The sequence below is a fragment of the Somniosus microcephalus genome, chromosome 8 (genome assembly GCF_052327205.1).
Source record: "Somniosus microcephalus isolate GS21.2 chromosome 8, FLI_Smic_1.0, whole genome shotgun sequence".
Lineage (NCBI taxonomy): Eukaryota > Metazoa > Chordata > Chondrichthyes > Squaliformes > Somniosidae > Somniosus > Somniosus microcephalus.
Genome location: NC_140994.1, coordinates 181,957,307 through 181,977,469, shown reverse-complemented (window position 1 = coordinate 181,977,469; position 20,163 = coordinate 181,957,307). Strand labels below are relative to the sequence as shown.

Genomic DNA, 20,163 nt, shown 5'->3' with positions numbered 1-20,163 from the left:
GTTTTTTTTTTTTTAAATCCTTTTGCCAGACCTACAAAAAATAAATTTGTACCAAAATGTTGCATGCAGCTCGTCTTAGCTTTTGAACTATTGATTGAAAAAAAATTGCAGTATTGGTTACCGATCTGTAAACAAATAGCTGTGCAGTATAAACAAATTTAGTCAGTCATATAGCACCAAAGGAGGCCAATCGTGCCTATGCTCAAAGAGCTAGCCAATTAGTCCCACTCCCCTGATCTTTCTCCATAGCCCTGAAACTCTCTTTTTCAAGTACTTACCCAATTCTCTGAAAGTTACTACTGAATCTGTATCAAGCACCCTTTCAGGCAGTGCATTCCAGATCATAAAGATTCTTACACGGTGCATTAAAAAAAAAATCGTCCCTGGTTCTTTTGGCAATTATCTTACATCTGCATCCTCTGGTTACTGAGTGGAAACAGTTTCTCCCTTTCCACTACCCCAACGCCTCATAATTTTGAATGCCTCAATTAACCTTCTCTGCTCTAAAAGCGATCAATCCCAGCTTCTCTAGCCCCTCCACATAACTGAAGTTCCCCATCCCTAGTATCATATTAAATTATCATGCCAATCGATAATTTAGTTGCAACATTTAAGTAAACTGGACAGTTTTGAAAAATCTATCCCAATCTCAAGTAAAATAACAAATTCACTAATAAATTCACTAAGCATTCTACACCAGCGACAAATGGAATTTCCTAATTAATATCAGATTGTTACTAGTTAGAATGAAGTTTTGACCATTTCCAAAAATAGCTTTTAAACAAATGTGTACACTGCCAAATAATCTTGGAAAGGGCATGTCCTACAGGATAGATACACACAATAGTTATAATGCTTTCTTTAGAAGCTCAGCTAAAAACAGATGTGGAACTAGAAGTAGAAAACTATTCTCAAAATGAAGACGTGTTGTATATGTGAGATCTCACCAGTGACCCAACTACAATGCATCAATAGTCATAAGACGGATTCTTGCCACAAACAATTTACTGTACTACTGTCTTTCATATGAAAAAACATGCAAAATTCACTTTCATGTGCAAAGATGCTCTGTTCTAGAATCTCAAATCAGTTTTTATAAATTGACTTTGGAACAGAACATTAAATGCTGTTAAATAATGGTCAACGTTGTGAAATTGGGATCTTGCAACAAGTAAAAGTATTTATAATACTGTAAATTAAGTCATGCAGCTACAAAAAATAAACACTGATTGGCATCTGACAAAGAAACTCCATAATATCATGGAGTGCATCTACCATAATGCATGTCTAAGGTTTATCTTCAGCATAAAACTGATCACATTGGATTGCAGTTTGAGTTTTGTTACTGGAACTGCAATACTGTCAAGGTACAAAGTGAACATCTGTAAATTAGTTTGACAAAAGTAACTACATTTGGAATTTAGAATCCTAAAAGACTAGCATTTTCAGCAGTTGACATTTAAAGAATGGCACAGAATGCTGTTTTAAAGCAGGAACTAAGTTTATTCTTGTGAAATGTATTTGACAAAGTTTTTGTTATGTCACCACTGTTGAAAATAGCATGGTAAAAATCAGCAGATATGTATGCATCTGCCCTCCACAAAGAGCAACAATCCTCTGAAAACAATGTTTAAAGTTTAGAAAGGAGAAAAAAACATTGGCCCAGAAATTCTGTTCGCAGCCCTCCCGCGGGAGTTTGACCGGTCAAGCCCTTTCTTCACAGAAGTTCCTGTTTCCAGCACATGCCTAAAACCGGCACTTCCATTGGCCTTACGGGTGAGTACACACCCGTAGGGAACGAAATTTATGGGCCAATGTACTTTGGATACTGTTAGGGATAGTCGTTAGGGATAGTCTTTCAAAGTTTATCTGTGAGCGCCACCTAGACTAAAAGATTGGTGGTGCAGGTACATAGTAAGTGCAAAGTTTAGCTGCTAACATGCTTATTTTAAACATGCAATTAATTTCACAAGGCAGCATCCAATATATATATATCAAATTGGATACTGAAGCAATAACTGAAACAGTAATCTTTGCCCGTTGTAAAATCCTGTATCCACAATTAAGACTGGTGATTGCCCCATTGTTCTCGTCAATGCACCAGTGCTCAAGTTTTCACTCCCTACAATCCAAAATTAGAAGAATTTCAGATAATTTGACTAGTGGGTAAATCCACTATACTGGCCAGTCTTCATATAACCAGAAACCCCAAACTTATGTTTAATAAAACAGGGAGGAGGAATGGGTTGTAAACTCCAAGTCATTTTTCTTGAAGGGGACTTAATGAAAATCAACCCAAGGGCTTAATTTTAGCACCTAGAAACCTACCTCATGACACTGGAAGGAAAGGCATCATGTTTTGAAAATGAATCAATGATGTAATGAAATAGGCACTTTAAAATTAAACCTAGCTTTATATCAATCTAGAAAAAACAAAATGGGCAACAAAAAAAAACTGCATACGTATACACAATATGTGAACTGCTTCACATCAGCACGACATTTAGTTCCAGTCTAAACGCAGTCCAAGTTAAAATCACTCAGGTAGTTAAGCAGACTGTGGACAATTAACAATTACAGCCAGGAATCTTTAGCTATAAACCTTTATTGCAGCAGCTAGTTATGAGCATTCAGTGAAACTGTAAATCATTGGTGAGGCCACATTTAGAATTGCATGTTCAGTTTTGGATAACATGCTTTCAAAAGTGACTTATTAGGCACAATTCAGGAAAGAGTGACCGACAGTTCTGGGGCTTGGCGCCTTAGGTTGATGGAAACGCAGAGCTGAACTGGTTTACACTGGGGGTAAAAAACTGAGGGAAAACATGACCCAAGTCTTTAAAAAGGTGAAAGGCATGTAAGCACCACAGGTTTCAAAGAGAGTTTTTTTTTTAATAATGCCTGATTTGGAGCAGGATTGGAAAACTATAAAATGAAAGGCAGAAAGACAGAGTTAGATAGATATCGGAAGTGTGGGGACAAGTATTCCACTGTTATGATTATCTTTGGTAAGTATTTACACAGAACTTTCCCTCAAAACATTTCATGATCTGGAGATGATGCCAGCTCAATATGAGCAGCATTTTCTCATTCCATGCTTCCTTATGGAACATTTCTGAAAACTACCCTGGAGATTGAAGATAAGCATGGAATAGAAAAAGGCTATTTGACACAACAGGCCAGTTCTTGCCACGGACTGTATCTCAGACGCCTCCATACATTTTGTCACAAGGCATCACTGCTCTTATCCCCAAAAAGTAAAGCAAGTGAAAAATTCTAGACTCTCATCCAAAAGGAGAAATGGTAAAAAGACAAAGTTAGAAGCTCTATATCTGAATGCACACAGCATTCGTAACAAGATAGATGAGTTGATGGCACAAATAGGTATGATCTGATCACCATTACTGAGATGTGGCTGCAAAGTGATCAGGGCTGGAAACTGAATATTCCAGGGTATTTGACAATTCGGAAGCATAGACAGAAAGGAAAGGGAGGTGGGGTGGCTTTGTTGGTAAAGGATGGGATCAGTGCAGTGGTGAGAAATGATACTGGCTCAGAAGATCAAGATGTAGAATCGGTTTGGGTGGAGATTAAAAAAAGGGAAAAGGTCACTGGTGGGCGTAGTCTACAGGCCCCCGAACAGTAATACTGTTGGACAGAGTATAAATCAACAAATAATGGAGGCCTGTAAAAAAGGTACAGCAATAATCATGGGAGATTTTAATCTCCATATTGATTGGACAAGTCAAATTGGCCATGGTAGCCTTGAGGAGGAGGAGTTCATCCGGGATGGTTTCCTATAACCATATGTAATGGAACCAACCAGGGAGCAGGCTATCTTGGATCTGGTACTATGTAATGAAACAGAATTAATAAATGATCTCAGTAAAGGATCCTCTAGGAAAGAGTGATCATAGTACGGCTGAATTTCAAACTCAGTTGCCGGCTGAGAAAGTGGTATCTCAAACCAGTGTCCTGATCTTAAAGAGAGTCAATTACAGTGGCATGAGGGCAGAACTGGCTAAAGTGGACTGGAAAAAAAATTAAAGAGTAAGACAGTTGAAATTTAAGGAGATATTTCATAACTCTCAAACAAAAATATATTCCAGTGAGAAAGAAAGATTTTAAGAGAAGGGAGCACCATCCGTGGCTAACTAAGGAAGTAAAGGATGGTATCAAATCGAAAATGAAGGCATGCAATGTTGCCAAGATTGGTGGGAGACCAGAGGATTGGGAAATTTTAAAAAACCAGCAAAGGATGACTTAAAAAAATGAATTATGAGAGTAAACTGGCAAGAGCTTCTACAGGTACATAAAAAGGAAGAGGGTAGCTAAAGTAAATGTTGGTCCCTTAGAGGATGAGACTGGGGAATTAACAATGTGGAACGGGGAAATGGCAGAGACGCTGAACAAATATTTTGTATCTGTCTTCACAGTAGACGACACCAACAGCATCCCAATAATGGATAATCAAGGGACCACAGGAAGGGGGGAACTAAAGACAATGATCACTAAGGAAATAGTACTTGGTAAAATAATGGGACTAAAAGATGACAAGTCCCCTGGACCAGAGGGCCTGCATCCCAGGGTCTTAAAAAAGTGGCTGCAGAGATAGTGGATGCATTGGTTGCAATATACCAAAATTCCCTGGACTTGAGGTCCCAGCGAATTGGAAAACTGCAAATGTAACACCCCTATTTAAGAAAGGAGGGAGACAGAAAGCAGGAAACTAGACCAGTTAGCCTAACATCTGTCATTGGGAAAATGCTGGAGTCCTTCATTAAGGAAGCAGTAGCAGGGCATTTGGAAAATCATAATGCAGTCAAGCAGAGTCAGCATGGTTTTACAAAAGGGAAATCACGTTTAACAAACTTGAAGTTCTTTGAGGTAACGAGCAGGGTGGACAAAGGTGAACCAGTGGATGTGGTGTATTTGGATTTCCAGAAGGCATTTGATAAGGTGCCACATAAAAGGTTACTGCAGAAGATACGAGCTCACGGAATTGGGGGTAATATATTAGCATGGCTAGAGAATTGGCTAACTAACAGAAAGCAGAGAGTCGGGATAAATGGGTCATGTTCCGGTTGGCAAATGGTACCACAGGGATCGGTGCTGGGGCCTCAACTATTTACAATCTACATTAATGACTAGGATGAAAGGACCGAGTGTAATGTAGCCAAGTTTGCAGATGATACAAAGATGGGTGGGAAAGCAAGTTATGCAGAGGACTCAAAAAACCTGCAAAGGGATATAGCCAGGCTAATTGAGTGGGCAAACATTTGGAGTATAATGTGGAAAGAGAGAAGTTATCCACTTTGGCAGGAAAAATAAAAAAACAAATTATTTAAATGGAGAGAGATTACAAAATGCTACAGTTCAGAGGGACCTGGGGGTCCTTGTGCATGAAACACAGTTAGCATGCAGGTACAGCAAGTAATCAGAAAGGCAAATGGAATGTGGCCTTTATTTCAAAGGGGTTGGAGTATAAAAGGAGCGAAGTTCTGCTACAACTGTACAGGCTATTGGTGAGACCATACCTTGAGTACTGTGTACAGTTTTGGTCTCCTTATTTAAGGAAGGATATACTTGCATTGGAGGCAGTTCAGAGATGATGGGGTTAACTTATGAGGAAAGGTTGAGCAGGCTGGGCCTATACTCATTGGAATTTAGATGAATGAGAGGTGATCTTATTGAAAACATTAGAGGGGGCACGACAAGGTAGATGCAGATAGGATGTGTCCCCTCATGGGGAAATCTAGAACGCGGGCGGCAGAGTTTTAGAATAAAGGGTCGCCCTTTTACAACTGAGGAGGAAGAATTTCTTCTCAGAGGGTCGTAAATCTGTGGAATTCTCTGCCCCAGAGAGCTATGGGGGCGGGGTCATTAAATACATTTAAGGTGGAGAGAGACAAATTTTTGCAAGATAAGGGAGTGAAGGGTTATGGAGAGCAGGCGGGGAAGTGGCTTTGAGCCCAAGATCAGCTATGATCTTATTGAATGGTGGAGCAGGTTCGAGGGGCCAAGTGGCCCATTCCGGCTCCTATTTCTTATGTTATGATCACCTTGATTATTAGCACGATATTTAAATGGTCCTAACAGTTCAAGTTCCACACAGCAGTTATCCTAGAATATCTGTACTTGGGTCTCAGCCTTGGCTGAGTGCTAACACTCTGGCATACGAGTCAGAAGGTCATACATTCAAGCCTCACTCGAGACTTTAGCATACCATCTAGGTTGACACTCTGTGCAGTACTGAGGGAGTACGGCACCATCAGAGGTGCTCTTCTTCAGATGCCACATCAGGTGGATGAGAAAGTCCCATGGCACTACTTGAAGAGAAGTAGTTCTTTCGTGTGTCCTGGTCAATATTTATCCCTTAACTAAGGCCACTAATGAAACAAATTAATTGGTTATTTTTCTCCAAATGGACATAGCAGCACAGAGGAGAGACAAGGTGCATAGAAATCTCAGGGACAAACAGTAACAGAATAAAGAATAGAGCAGAAAGAGCAGGAATTAGATAGAGGAAAAGAGCAGGAATTAGATAGAGGAAAAAAGCAAAGCTGAGTAACATGGTGTTGGAATGCGTGTGTGTTAATGCGAGGAGTGTTACAAATAAGTTAACAATCCCGGTTTCTTGCTCCAATGTAAATCAGCTTATATTAATGTACATTAGAAATCCATCTCATACCATTATTCCACTATTTAATTGATTCAGATCCCTTATTATTCAACCTTTTACAATCTGACCAGCTTCATAGCAGCAAATTTCATTTGATTTATTCCTTTTCACAACACTTATAGCAGTAACAGCAGAGGTCCTGGAACAGTATCTTGTAGAATCACTGCCTTCCAACTTGAGCTTTTTCCAGTATTGCCAGCTACTTCCCATTCCTAAGCAAACTTTCAACACTATTCACTAATTTACCAATAATTCCATACATCTTAAAAGTCTTTATAAAACTCATTAGCATCCTCTGGTGGTAGAAATTGAGCAATAAAAAATGGACTGAGCGCATTGGAAACTTAATTCCAACTGCTGTCAACCACGATTAAAAAATGCACTTAGGTTTTCCCAAATGGATGGAATGTTAGCCAAGACAAATCAAAATATGCAATTCCATGCCTTTTGTTTGATTGGAAATTGAGATTTACTTCCGTATTTGTTTGAATATAGTAGAATCCATAAACAGCAGTGCACAGCCAGTAAACAAAAAGGATTGACCTGATTTGCTCTTTCTTGCATCAAGATTACACGTTTGTGGATTTCACTTCAGTTATATTGTAGATTTCAGTCGTAACACTCCCAGTGTGGCAGTTTATACGTAACAAAAACACCGCAGCCTCCTCTAAATTACATTTTGAAACTGTTTTAACAAACTAGGTTTGAAGTTAGTTAGTTATGAAGTGCTTTGTGACATCTTGAAGACATGATTAGGAATGAATTATATAAATACAAGTTGCTTTCTTTGCACTGTCAATTTGAAATACTAACTACTGTACAAGAGTTCTGCTTCTATGGAATTAAAGACCATTTGAATCTGCAAGTGCAAATTCCCAATCTACATGCTGTGCTTGTAGAATTCAAGATGCTATTAGGCGTTGGTATGTTTAAGTGTGCCAAATGGATATGAAAACATTCAAGTCACAGACAGAGGTATGATTTGAGGTTAGTTCAGTAAGGTCCACAGTATTTGTATGGCTGGTCCAGTTCAGTTTCTGATCAATGGTAACCCCCAGGATGTTGATAGTGGGGGATTCAGCGATGGTAATGCCATTGAATGTCAAGGAGAGATGGTTCGAGTCTCGCTTGTTGGAGATGGTCATTGCCTGGCACTTAAGTGGCAAGTAACATTCGCACCACACGTCAGTCCAAGTCTGAATGTTGTCCAGGTCTTGCTGCATATGGACATGGACTGCGTCAGTATCTGACGAGTCTCGAATGGTGCTGAACCGTGTGCAATCATCAGCGAACATCCCCACTTCTGACCTTATGGAGGGAAGGTCATTGATGAAACAGCTGAAGATGGTTGGGCCTAGGACACTGCCGTGAGGAACTCCTGCAGTGATGTCATGTGATTGAGATGAATGACCTCCAACAACCACAGCCAACTTCCTTTGAGCTAGGTAGGATTCCAACCAATGGAGAGTTTTCCCCCTTGATTCCCATTGAATTCAGTTTTGCTAGGGCTCCTTGATGCCACACTCGATCAAATGCTGCCTTGATGTCAAGGGCAGTCACTCTCACCTCAAGTTCAGCTCTTTTGTCCATGTTTGGACCAAGGGTCTGTTCTCAATTAACTGGGTTCATCAGGGCATTGGTACACAAGAGCATAAGAAATAGGAGCAGGAGTTGGCCATGCAGCCCCTCGAGTCTGCTCCGCCATTCAATAAGATCATATGTAAGAAGTCACACAACACCAGGTTATAGTCCAACAGTTTTATTTGAAATCACAAGCTTTCGGAGCGCTGCTCCTTCGTCAGGTGAAGTGGAGAGGTGCATAAAGACACAGCCTATATAGTCAGAGAATAATGCCAGATGATTGCAGGTAATCTTTCTAACTGCCATTTATCACACCTCGGCAGAGAGATAATCACAGCAATCAAAGGTGTGAATGGTGTCCAAACAGGTCAGTCAGGAAAACATTACATCAAAGAGCAATGAGGTGGGGTCACAAGGGGTAAAATGTTGCAGATGCTGGGGTCTGTATGAAAAACAAAAAACAGACAAGAAAACATTTCTTTTTTGCTGGAAATCACAGCAGGTCCGGCCGCATTTGTGTGGAGAGAACAAGCCAATGACGACTCGAGTCTGGATGACCTGACGTCAGGTGGGGTTACATGTAGCGTGACATGAACCCAAGATCCTGGTTGAGGCCGTCCTCATGAGTGCGGAACTTGGCTATCAGTTTCTGCTCGACGATTTTGCGCTGTTGTGTGTCTCGAAGGCCGCCTTGCTTACCCGAAGATCGGAGGCTGAATGTCCTTGACTGCTGAAGTGTTCCCCGACTGGGAGGGAACACTCCTGCCTGGCGATTGTTGTTCGGTGTCCATTCATCCGTTGTCGCAGTGTCTGCATGGTCTCGCCGATGTACCATGCTCCGGGGCATCCTTTCCTGCAACGTATGAGGTAGACAACATTGGCCGAGTCACATGAGTATGTACCATGTACCTGGTGGGTGGTGTCCTCACGTTTGATGATGGTATCTGTGTTGATGATCTGGCATGTCTTGCAGAGGTTGCCGTGGCAGGGTTGTGTGGTGTCGTGGTCGCTGTTCTCCTGAAAGCTGGGTAATTTGCTGCGAACGATGGTCTGTTTGAGGTTAGGCGGCTGTTTGAAGGCGAGTAGTGGAGATGGCCTTAGCGAGGTGTTCGTCGTCATCGATGACATGTTGAAGGCTGCGAAGAACATGGCGTAGTTTCTCCGCTCCGGGGAAGTACTGGACGACGAAGGGTACTCTCTTGGTTGTATCCCGTGTTTGTCTTCTGAGGAGGTCTATGCGATTTTTCGCTGTGGCCCGTCGGTACTGTCGATCGACGAGTCGAGCTGCATATCGCGTTCTTACGAGGGCGTCTTTCAGCGTCTGTAGGTGTCCATCGCGTTCCTCCTCGTCTGAGCAGATGCTGTGTATTCGCAGGGCTTGTCCATAGGTGATGGCTTCTTTAACGTGGTTAGGGTGGAAGCTGGAGAAGTGGAGCATCCCGAGGTTGTCCGTGGGCTTGCGGTAGAGTAAAGTGCTGAGGTGTCCGTCCTTGATGGAGATTAGTGTGTCCAAGAATGAAACCGATTCTGAGAAGTAGTCCATGGTGAGTTTGATGGTGGGATGGAACTTGATGTTATCATGTCGTCTTTCCAGTGATTCTTCGCCGTGGGTCCATAGGAAGAAAATGTCGTCGATGTATCTGGTGTATAGCGTTGGTTGGAGGTCCTGTGCAGCGAAGAAGTCTTGCTCGAACTTGTGCATGAAGATGTTGGCGTATTGGGGTGCGAATTTGGTCCCCATGGCTGTTCCGTGTGTTTGGGTAAAGAACTGGTTGTCGAAGGTGAAGACATTGTGGTGAAGGATGAAGCGGATGAGTTGCAGGATGGCGTCTGGAGATTGGCGGTTGGTGTTGAGTACTGAGGCTGCCGCAGCGATGCAGTCATCGTGGGGGATACTGGTGTAGAGTGCCGAGACGTCCATCGTGGCGAGGAGTGTTCCTGGTTCAACTGGTCCGTGGGTGCCGAGTTTCTGTAAGAAGTCTGTAGTGTCGCGACAGAAGCTGGGGGTTCCCTGTACGACGGGTTTCAGGATGCCCTCGATGTATCCAGAGGTTCTCACACAGGGTTCCGTTGCCTGATACGATAGGACGTCCGGGTGTGTTGGCTTTGTGCATCTTTGGGAGGCAGTAGAAGCCTCCCACACGGGGAGTACGTGGGATGAGAGTGCGTAGGATGCTTTGAAGGTCTGGATCGAAGGTCTTGATCAGTCTGTTGAGTTGGCGGGTGTGTTCTTTGGTCGGATCTGCGGGTAACTGTCTGTAGTGTTCCTGGTTGTCCAGTTGTCGGTATGCTTCTTTGCAATAGTCCGTTCTGTTCTGTATGACGATGGCTCCTCCTTTGTCTACTGGTTTGATGACGATGTTGCGGTTGGTCTCGAGTGTGGATGGCGTTGTGTTGTGTTCGGGTGACATTCTGGACTGTCTTGAGTGCGGCTGATGAACCTGGCGTTGATGCATCTCCTGACAACTTGAGCATACATGTCAAACTTAGGGCAGCGACCCGCCGGAGGGGTCCAATTTGACTCTCCTTCGGTTGCTGCACTGTGGATCCCTCTGTCTGCTGTTCCGGATCATTGGTTGTCTCATTGGGTTCGCTGCCGACATCTTGGGATTTGCGGAAGAATTCCCGGAGCCTCATTCTCCTGATGAATTCCTCGGTGTCTGCCGCGAGACCGATGGGGTCCATTTTGGTGGTGGGGCAGAAATTGAGCCCTCGGCTGAGAACTTCAATTTCCTCTGGTTGAAGGGTGTGGTCAGACAAGTTGACGATGGACTTCCCTGTTCAACCGTGGTACCGGGGGAGGCTTGGTTGCTGCTGGTGGTGATGCAGAGTTTCTCAAGCTTCCTGTTCTTGGTGTGCATGTAGGCAGCGTAGTTCTGTTGCCTCGTCTGTTTAGCGGTGTCTCGTAGCTGGTCTGCTGTGTCCGGAGCACAGGCTGAGAACATGGGCTCTATCTCGGTTTCGAGGTTGTGGCGCCTGCTGTAGAGCTGGTGTACGAGATGGTTGAGGAGTGTGCGAGAGGTACGACAGCAGAGTCTCTCGGCGTAGTCTGTGTTGTAGGTCGACTTGAGTGGGTTCGTGATCTGTAGTTGCAGGAAAGGATGCCCCGGAGCATGGTACATAAGCGAGACCATGCAGACACTGACAACGGATGAACGGACACCGAACAACAATCGCCAGGCAGGAGTGTTTCCTCCCAGTCGGGGAACACTTCAGCAGTCAAGGACATTCAGCCTCCGATCTTCGGGTAAGCATTCTCCAAGGCGGCCTTCGAGACACACGACAACGCAAAATCGTCGAGCAGAAACTGATAGCCAAGTTCTGCACTCATGAGGACGGCCTCAACCAGGATCTTGGGTTCATGTCACACTACATGTAACCCCACCTGACATAGGGTCATCCAGACTCGAGTTGTCGTTGGCTTGTTCTCTACACAGATGTGGCCGGACCTGCTGTGATTTCCAGCAAAGAAAATGTTCTTCTGTCTGCTTTTTGTTTTTCATAGACCCCAGCATCTGCAACATTTGACCCCTTGTGACCCCCCCTCATTGCTCTTTGATGTAATGTTTTCCTGACTGACCTGTTTGGACACCATTCACACCTTTGATTGCTGTGATTATCTCTCTGCTGAGGTGTGATAAATGGCAGTTAGAAAGATTACCTGCAATCATCTGGCAGTATTCTCTGACGATATAAGCTGTGTCTTTATGCATCTCTCCACTTCACCTGACAAAGGAGCAGCGCTCCGAAAGCTTGTGATTTCAAATAAAACTGTTGGACTATAACCTGGTGTTGTGTGACTTCTTACATTTGTCCACCCCAGTCCAACACTGGTATCTCCACACCAAGAAGATCATGGCTGATCTGATCTTGGCCTCAACTCCACTTTTCTGCCTGTTCTCCATAACCCTCGACTCCCCTGTAGTTCAAAAACCTGTCTCTCTCAACCTTGAAAATATTCAATGACTCAGCCTCCACAGCTCTCTGGGGTAAAGAATTCCAAAGATTCACAACCCTCAGAAGAAATTCCTCCTCATCTCCGTCTTAAATGAGCAACCAATTATTCTGAAACTATGCCCCCTAGTTCTAGATTCCCCCACGAAGGGAAACATCCTCTTAGCATCTACCCTGTCAAGCCCCTTCAGAACTTATGTTTCAATAAGATCACCTCTCCTTCTAAGCTCCAATGAGTATCGGCCCAACCTGCTCAATCTTTCCTCAAGAGAACCCCTTCAATCCCAGGAATCAACCTAGTGAACCTTCTCTGAACTGTCTCCAATGCAAGTATATCCCTCCTTAAATGAGAACAAAACTGTACACAGTACTCCAGGTGTGGTCTCATCAATGCCCTGTACAGTTGTAGCAAGACTTCCCTACTTTTATACTCCATCCCCCTAGTAATAAAGGCCAACATTCCATTTGCCCTCCTAATTACTTGCTGCACCGGCATGCTAACTTTTTGTGTTTCATATAAGAGGACACCCAGATCCCTCTGTACTAGAGCATTCTGTAGTCTCTCTCCATTTAAATAATATTTTGCTTTTCTATTCTTCCTACCAAAGTGGATAACCTCACATTTTCCCACATTATACTCCATCTGCCAAATTTTTGTCCACTCACTTAACCTATCTATATCCTTTTGCAGACTCTGTCCTCCTCAAGTTGCATTCCCACCTATCTTTGATTCATAGGGGCTTTACAATTAGCCTCAGCACCTTTGGGGGCAGGGGAGAGGAGGAAAGAGAAGGAAGGAGAAAGATGGCCAGGGCTCCTACTCCTATTATTCAGTAATCTCTAAGGAACATGCAAATTGAGATGCGAAAATAGGATTCAGCTGCAATGCCCTCAATAGTTAAATAGCCCATCAATGCTCACTGTTAAGACCTCCATAAGAAGGGAGCCTACTTGGACAAGGTACCAATAGTAGACATCAAGGCCTTCAGGAGATAAATGGGTGGAAGAGAGAGATAATGGGTGGAAAAGGAAGCAAGTGGCACTTATGCAAAATTTATCATAGAATGGTTACAGCACAGATGGAGGTCATTCGGACTATCGAGCCCATACCGGATCTCTGCAATAGCACTTCAGCTAGTCCCACTCCACCATTTCCCCGTAGCCCTGCAAATTTTTTCCCCTTCAGGTACTTATCCAATTCCCTTTTGAAAGCCACCATGGAATCTGCCTCCACCACCCTTTCAGGCAATGCATTCCAGATCATAGCCACTCGCTGCGTAAAAAAGTTTTTCCTCATGTCGCCTTTGGTTCTTCTGCCAATCACTTTAAAGTTGTCTCCTCTGATTCACGACCCTTCAGCCAATAGGAACAGTTTCTCTATCTACTATGTCTCTACCCCTCATAATTTTGAACACCATCAAAATTGGACAGATTTGTACATTGGAAATAAATTTCAGAGAATGAAGACAGTAGCAAGGTAAGTTTGTTTTCTTGCCTATTTGTTAATCGTCCAGCTAGATACAATTATACCAAATAGCTCTGAAAACAGTAGTGGGTAACCAAGATACATGTCCTTCTGAAGAGATCTAAAGCACTAATACTTGGAAATAGAAGTCCATGCAATTACTTTACAAAGTAGAACCCACAGAAACCTCAGTGTTGGAGAACAAGATGAGCCACTCATTTTATTTCGCATATTTTGTTTGGCAGTTCACAAATTAGCTGATATTCTACAACTCTGCCCAAATATGCTGTCTGGAGCTGGGAATACTGAAAGAAAATACCCACTTACGATCAGTACCCTTGGTTTTACTTGCACAATGTGCGATGACCTGAAAATGATAATGAAGACTATCCTCACTGGCCACCCAATGCTTCAGGTGCGCTGTGCCAGAGAGGAAGACAGTGCACACATTCTTCCTTCCATAGGCCGCTTGTATGGCCCAGGGGAACTCTGGACACGGGCCCATCACCTGACTATGTACCACTACATTTAAATATAGGTGTTAAAATTGCAGCTTTATGCAGAGAAATGAAAAATAATGAAAAAGAACTACTTTTACTCATGCAGGAAGATGTCAGTGTACTTTACAATAATGAGGAAAAGGATACTGGGGCAATAGATAAGTTTAACTGCTTGGTATTTACATTTGTGACCTACCAGACTCCTATGAAGCATAAGTATTGCAGTGTCCTCTGGGACTGATGTTTTTGAAAATGCACTTGGAAACTAGATACCCCTTTTATACCTGCATTGAATCTCGGCAAAACTATAGAGTAAACAATGTTTTAAACTAATGGCAGTTAGTATAAACTATAACAGTAAAATCAGTCAGATTCCTTACTTATATTTCTATAGAGAAGTAAACACTCAATGTAACCAAATGCTGTACACAACATATTTATATTCAACTTTTAATGCAGTCCATTTCTGTTCATAGCAGAGAAATTGAAACTGAGCAGAACAATTGACCAAAAGCATGGTCAAAGAGATAGATTCGGAGAAGACCTTTAAGGGACAGGGATGTGAAAGGCAAAAAGCACATCAGCTCCAGGGATGGGCTGAAACATCAGTTCTTGCATGGGCTGATTCCAAACAGTAAACCCACCAAGAACTACTGGTGACAATTCCTATCTGAGGCATCAATTGGAAACGCCACATGGATTTTTTGGTGCCTCCAACAGGAAGGACAGAAGAGCAGGGGAGAAGAGGGATATTATCACTGTTAGTATTCTATAGTGGAGTGTAAACTGTTACAAGATTTGCAGCCAGTGCTAGGTGTGCTTTTCTTAAATGATTAGCAATAAGCCTAAACATGGACATAGATACATGGAACTGGAATATTTGCTTAGACAGCTAAGCTTGGTTTATGCACAAATTGTAATACAGGTAGACTACCCTTTATCCGGACTTCCGAAAACCGAAACCCTCTAAAAACCGAAGGTTTTTGCGTTCAGCGTAAGTCGTGCGTACGACTTACGCTGAACGAAAAAACCTTCGGTTTTTAGAGGGTTCCGGAAGTTCGGATAAAGGGTAAGTCGTGCGCACGACCCCCCGCCAGCCCCGACAACCGCCGACCCCCCCCGCGGACCCCGCCAGCCGCCGACCCCCCCCCCGCGGACCCCGCCAGCCCCGACAACCGCCGACCCCCCCCCCGCGGACCCCGCCAGCCCCGACAACCGCCGACGCCGCCAGCCCCCGACCCCGCCAGCCCCGACAACCGCCGACCCCCACCCCCCGCGTACCCCGACGGCCCCGACTGACTTACGCTGAGCGTCAGCGCAAGTCGTGCGCACGACCCCCCGCCGACCCACCTTCCGAAATCCGAAATTCTCCTTTATCCGAAACTCGGCTGGTCCCGAGGTTTTCGGATAAAGGATAGTCTACCTGTATAGGCAAAAGGCTAATAGCCTTGCACTGTAGAAGATTAATTCCATGAATTCTGAAGGTGCGCTTTCTGGGACCCAAATTAAAATCATTTTTAGGCACATATCAACTGCAAATATTATGCAGTAATATACTGTAATATAAATAAAATTTCTCATTTTGAATTTCTGCATTAAAGGTCAATATTTCCCTTGAATTATACTTCAAGTAGTCAAATTTTCATTTTTGCTGTGTAAGTTGAAGCCATACACATCATTTACTTAATGTACATTCTTTGCACTTGCAATAAATTCTCAGGAGTATTAATAGTTGAGATTGCTTTGGGAAGCCAAAGAAAAAGCAAAATTGCAAGTTGCTTTGAACAGAATTTTCAGGAGGTCAAAATTTGGTTTGGCCAACTGAATAAAATCCAAATACGTAGGAAATTATTCTGTCCTCACTATTGGCCCAGACAATGCACGAACCAAACAATGCACGAACACAAAAAAAAACAATAAGGTCTTAATTCCTGAAATGATGAGCATCCTCCACATACCATAGCAGCAATGGCTAGATTGGGTTTTTGAAACCAATGCGCATCTGAAAATGTGTATGTTTAAGTTGACTCTGCAACGTGTGCCCCCCGCCTCTGTACTCACAAAGCCCCAGGACCTGCCATTGTACCAGGTTATTTTGACATAAACCTAAACTGAAACTAACTAGCAAACCTGTAATCCTAAAAAGAACTACGACCTTGCAAGACCAGAGGTGCTAGGCGAGATTGTATGTACAAAAATTGCACAAAGGCGGCCCGACAAGGTAGGTAAATCTTTATCCAGCATCCTCGCACCACATAGGAGTACATCAAGTAGACCCGAAAGAGGTGCCATCAGCTGCCAGGACCAATTTGCCAAATACATTACTGTATGTACCAGTTAACATCAGATAGAATAATTCTTAGTACACTTAGAGTACTAAGTAGCATATTTGCAAATACTGAAACAGAACCTCAGGGATCCTTAGGAAGCAGCCATCAAACAGGTGGAATGACCCTTGACTGGCCCACACGCTTCTTCCTTATAGTTTAGAATGTAGTCAACCTTCCATTTAGCTATCCACTGCTTGGTCACAGATTTGCCCAATATCTTTCCAATATACAAAACAACCTTTACAATTTCTGAAGTGGCTTTGTACAAGAGACTTGGCAATTTGGGCTCCAATGCCTTCAACACACCGAAACCGATGCTCTACTCCGAGATGGGAGTGACCAAAGAGAAAGTGTGCGAAAGGTGGGTAGGGGCGCGACAGGGAACACAAGTGAGAAGGGGGGGGGGGGGGGGGGAAAAGAGAGAAAGAGGAGAATGCAAGCGGAGAGAACGGGCACAAAAGAAAGCAAATGGATGGAAAGACAAACCAATGATAGGAAGGTGATTAAATGTTTGTAACGTTATATGGCAAAGTGCTATCTTTGGAGCCAAGACCTTTTCTTGCCCACAGCAATAAGTTAACTAGGTTCTACTCACCATTTTGAGTGGGCAGTGATGTTGAAAGAAGCAGTGAACAATTATGTGATCTGCTCCTTTTAAAGTGCCACATCCAACTCAATAGAGGCAACATTAGCCAATGATAGCCAATGATGGAATAGATAAGAGCTAGTACTAATTCAACCAATGCTGGAGGGAATATACTGGAGCTGCACAAGCCAAATCAAAAGGGGGAAGAGCCACACTTCAGTGTCTCATGTCAAGTCAGCTGCAATATCAACACATTTCTGGAGTGCACAAATATATATTTAATTTCCAGAAATTCAGGATGCCCAGAATAAGTTCTCTGATCATGATAGTTTGAAAAAAGAGTGAATATGCAAAAATGTATGTTATTACAGCTCAGGCATTTACTCTTCTGCAAATACCTTTAGGCTTCCAGCAATCAATTATGTAAATATATGCAATACAGAGGAAAATTAATTTGAATTATTATTCCAGAGATTAAGTACCATTAAATGATACTTTTACAATATAAAATAAAAAGCAATAGTGTACAATGCCCACCCTCAAATTAAACCATCTACAATTTTTCTACCTACCTCAAAAAATTAAAATGAGATATGGTAAGCTCCCACCCATGAAAGCTTTACCGTGTAGAAAGAGTAAATTTTAATATGAATTTAGATATAATAATGGATTAGTCATTTTAGCAGATGACAAGCATAGGTCCCTTGCAGTCAGAATCAGGGGAATTTATAATGGGGAACAAAGAAATGGCTGACCAATTAAATACATACCTGTACTTTGGGAGGTTATTTGTGTCCTCCTTTGTGAAGGCAGAACCAGAGGTGTTGGGGAACATAGGTTCTAATGAGGGAGGAATTGAATGAAATCAGTATTTGTAGAGAAATGGTGCTGGGAAATTGACGGGATTGAAGGCCGATAAATCCCCAGGGCCTAATAATCTACATCCTAGGGTACTTAAGGAAGTGGCCCTAGAAATAGTAGATGCATTGCTGGTCATCTTCCAAAATTCTATAGACTCTAGAACAGTTCCCATGGATTGGAGGGCAGCTAATGTAACCCCACTACAGGAAACTCTCTTAACCGGCACCTAAATATCCGGAGATCTTTCTTAACTGGCAAAATTCAGGAGTAGGTTCAGGTAAGTTTTACTATATATTAGCGGCCGTGTAACCGGGGTTCCTGGATCTGTGGCCGTGTAACCGGGGTTCCTGCACCTGTGGCCGTGCAACAGGGACTCCTGGATCTGTGGCCGTGTAACCAGGACTCCTGCACAAGTGCCGTGTAACTGGGGCTCCTGCACCTGTGGCCGTGTACAGGGCTCTCTTACCTTGGTAAGTGTACCTCTCTGTAATCCAGACTTTTTGATCAACTGGCACCACACCGGTCCCGTCGGTGCCGGATAAAAAAAAAAGTTTCCCGTATTTAAAAAAGGTGGTAGAGAGAAAATGGGGAATTATAGACTGGTAAGCCAGACATCGGTAGTGGGGAAAATGCTGGAGTCCATTATAAAAGATGTAATAGCAGAGCACTTGGAAAAGTGACAGGATCGGACAAAGTCAACACGGATTTACAAAAGGTAAATCATGCTCGACTAATCTACTGGAATTTTTTGAGGATGTAACTGGTAGAATAGATGAGGGAGAACCAGTGGATGTGGTGTATTTGGACTTTCAGAAGGCTTTCGATAAGGTCCCACATAAGAGAGATTAGCAGGCAAAGTTAAAGCACATGGGATTGGGGGTAAGGTACTGTCTTGGATAGAGAACTGGTTGGCAGACAGGAAGCAAAGAGTTGGAATAAACGGGTCTTTTTCCAAGTGGCAGGCAGTGACTAGTGGGGTACAGCAGGGATTGGTGCTAGGACCCCAGCTATTCAATATCTCCAAGTTTGCAGACAACACAAAGCTGGGTGGGCATGTGTGCTGTGAGGAGGATGCAGAGAAACCCCAGTATGATTTGGACAGGTGGGGTGATCGGGCAGATGCGTGGCAAATTCAGTATAATGTGGATAAATGCGAGGTTATCCACTTCAGTGGCAAAAACAGGAAGATAGATTATATGAACAGCAATAGATTGGGAAAAGGGGAAGTGCAACGAGACCTGGGTGTCCTTGTGCACCAGTCGCTGAAGGTAAGCATGCAGGTGGTTAAGAAGGCAAATGGTATATTGGCCTCCATAGAGAGAGGATTTGAGTACAGGAGCAAGGATGTCTTGCTGTAGTTGTACAGGACCTTGATGAGACCACACCTTGAGTATGGTGTGCAGTTTTGGTCGGCTTATCTGAGGAAGGATGTTCTTGCCATGGAGAGTGTGCAGCGAAGATTCACCAGACTGATACCTAGGATGGCAGGAATGATGTATGAGGAGAGATTGGGTCGATTAGGCTTATATTCGTTAGAGTTTAGAAGAATGACAGGGGATCTCATTGAAACTTATAAAATTCTAACAGGACTAGACAGACTAGATGCAGGATGTTCCCGATGGCAGGGGAGTCCAGAACCAGGGGTCACAGTCTAAGGATAAGGGGTAAGCCATTTAGGACTGAGATGAGGAATTTCTTCACCCAGAGTGGTGAACCTGTGGAATTCTCTACCACAGAAGGCAGTTGAGGCCAATTCATTAAATATATTCAAGAAGGAGCTAGATATATTTCTTAAAGCTAAAGGGACCAAGGGATATGGAGAGAAAGCAGGGACAGGGTACTGAATTTGGATGATCAGCCATGATCTCATTAAATGGCTGAACAGGCTTGAGGGGCCAAATGGCCTACTCCTGCTCCTATCATCTATGTTTCTATGACAGTGATAATGATGAACTGACGTCAATAATATTGCACAGAATATGAAAAAAAGCATTTTGTATCATATGAAAGTGCCCGTATTGTTTCATCCCAATTGCAAGTGACCTTCAGCATTTTAACTATTACAACCCTTCTAGGACACATTCAAATTGCTCCATGGCCTTGCCCCTCCCTATTTCTGTAACCTCCTCCAACCCTACAACCCTCAGAACTCTTTCTCCACACCCCGCCATCCCCCACCACAAGTCTGGCCTCTTGCGCATCCC

General features: G+C 43.3%; 1 protein-coding gene across 4 annotated transcripts in view; it reads right to left on the bottom strand.

The window, feature by feature from the left end:
- The window catches only part of ctnna1 (catenin (cadherin-associated protein), alpha 1), a 196,076-nt gene that overhangs the window by 92,275 nt on the left and 83,638 nt on the right, over window positions 1–20,163 (bottom strand). The window lies entirely within an intron of this gene.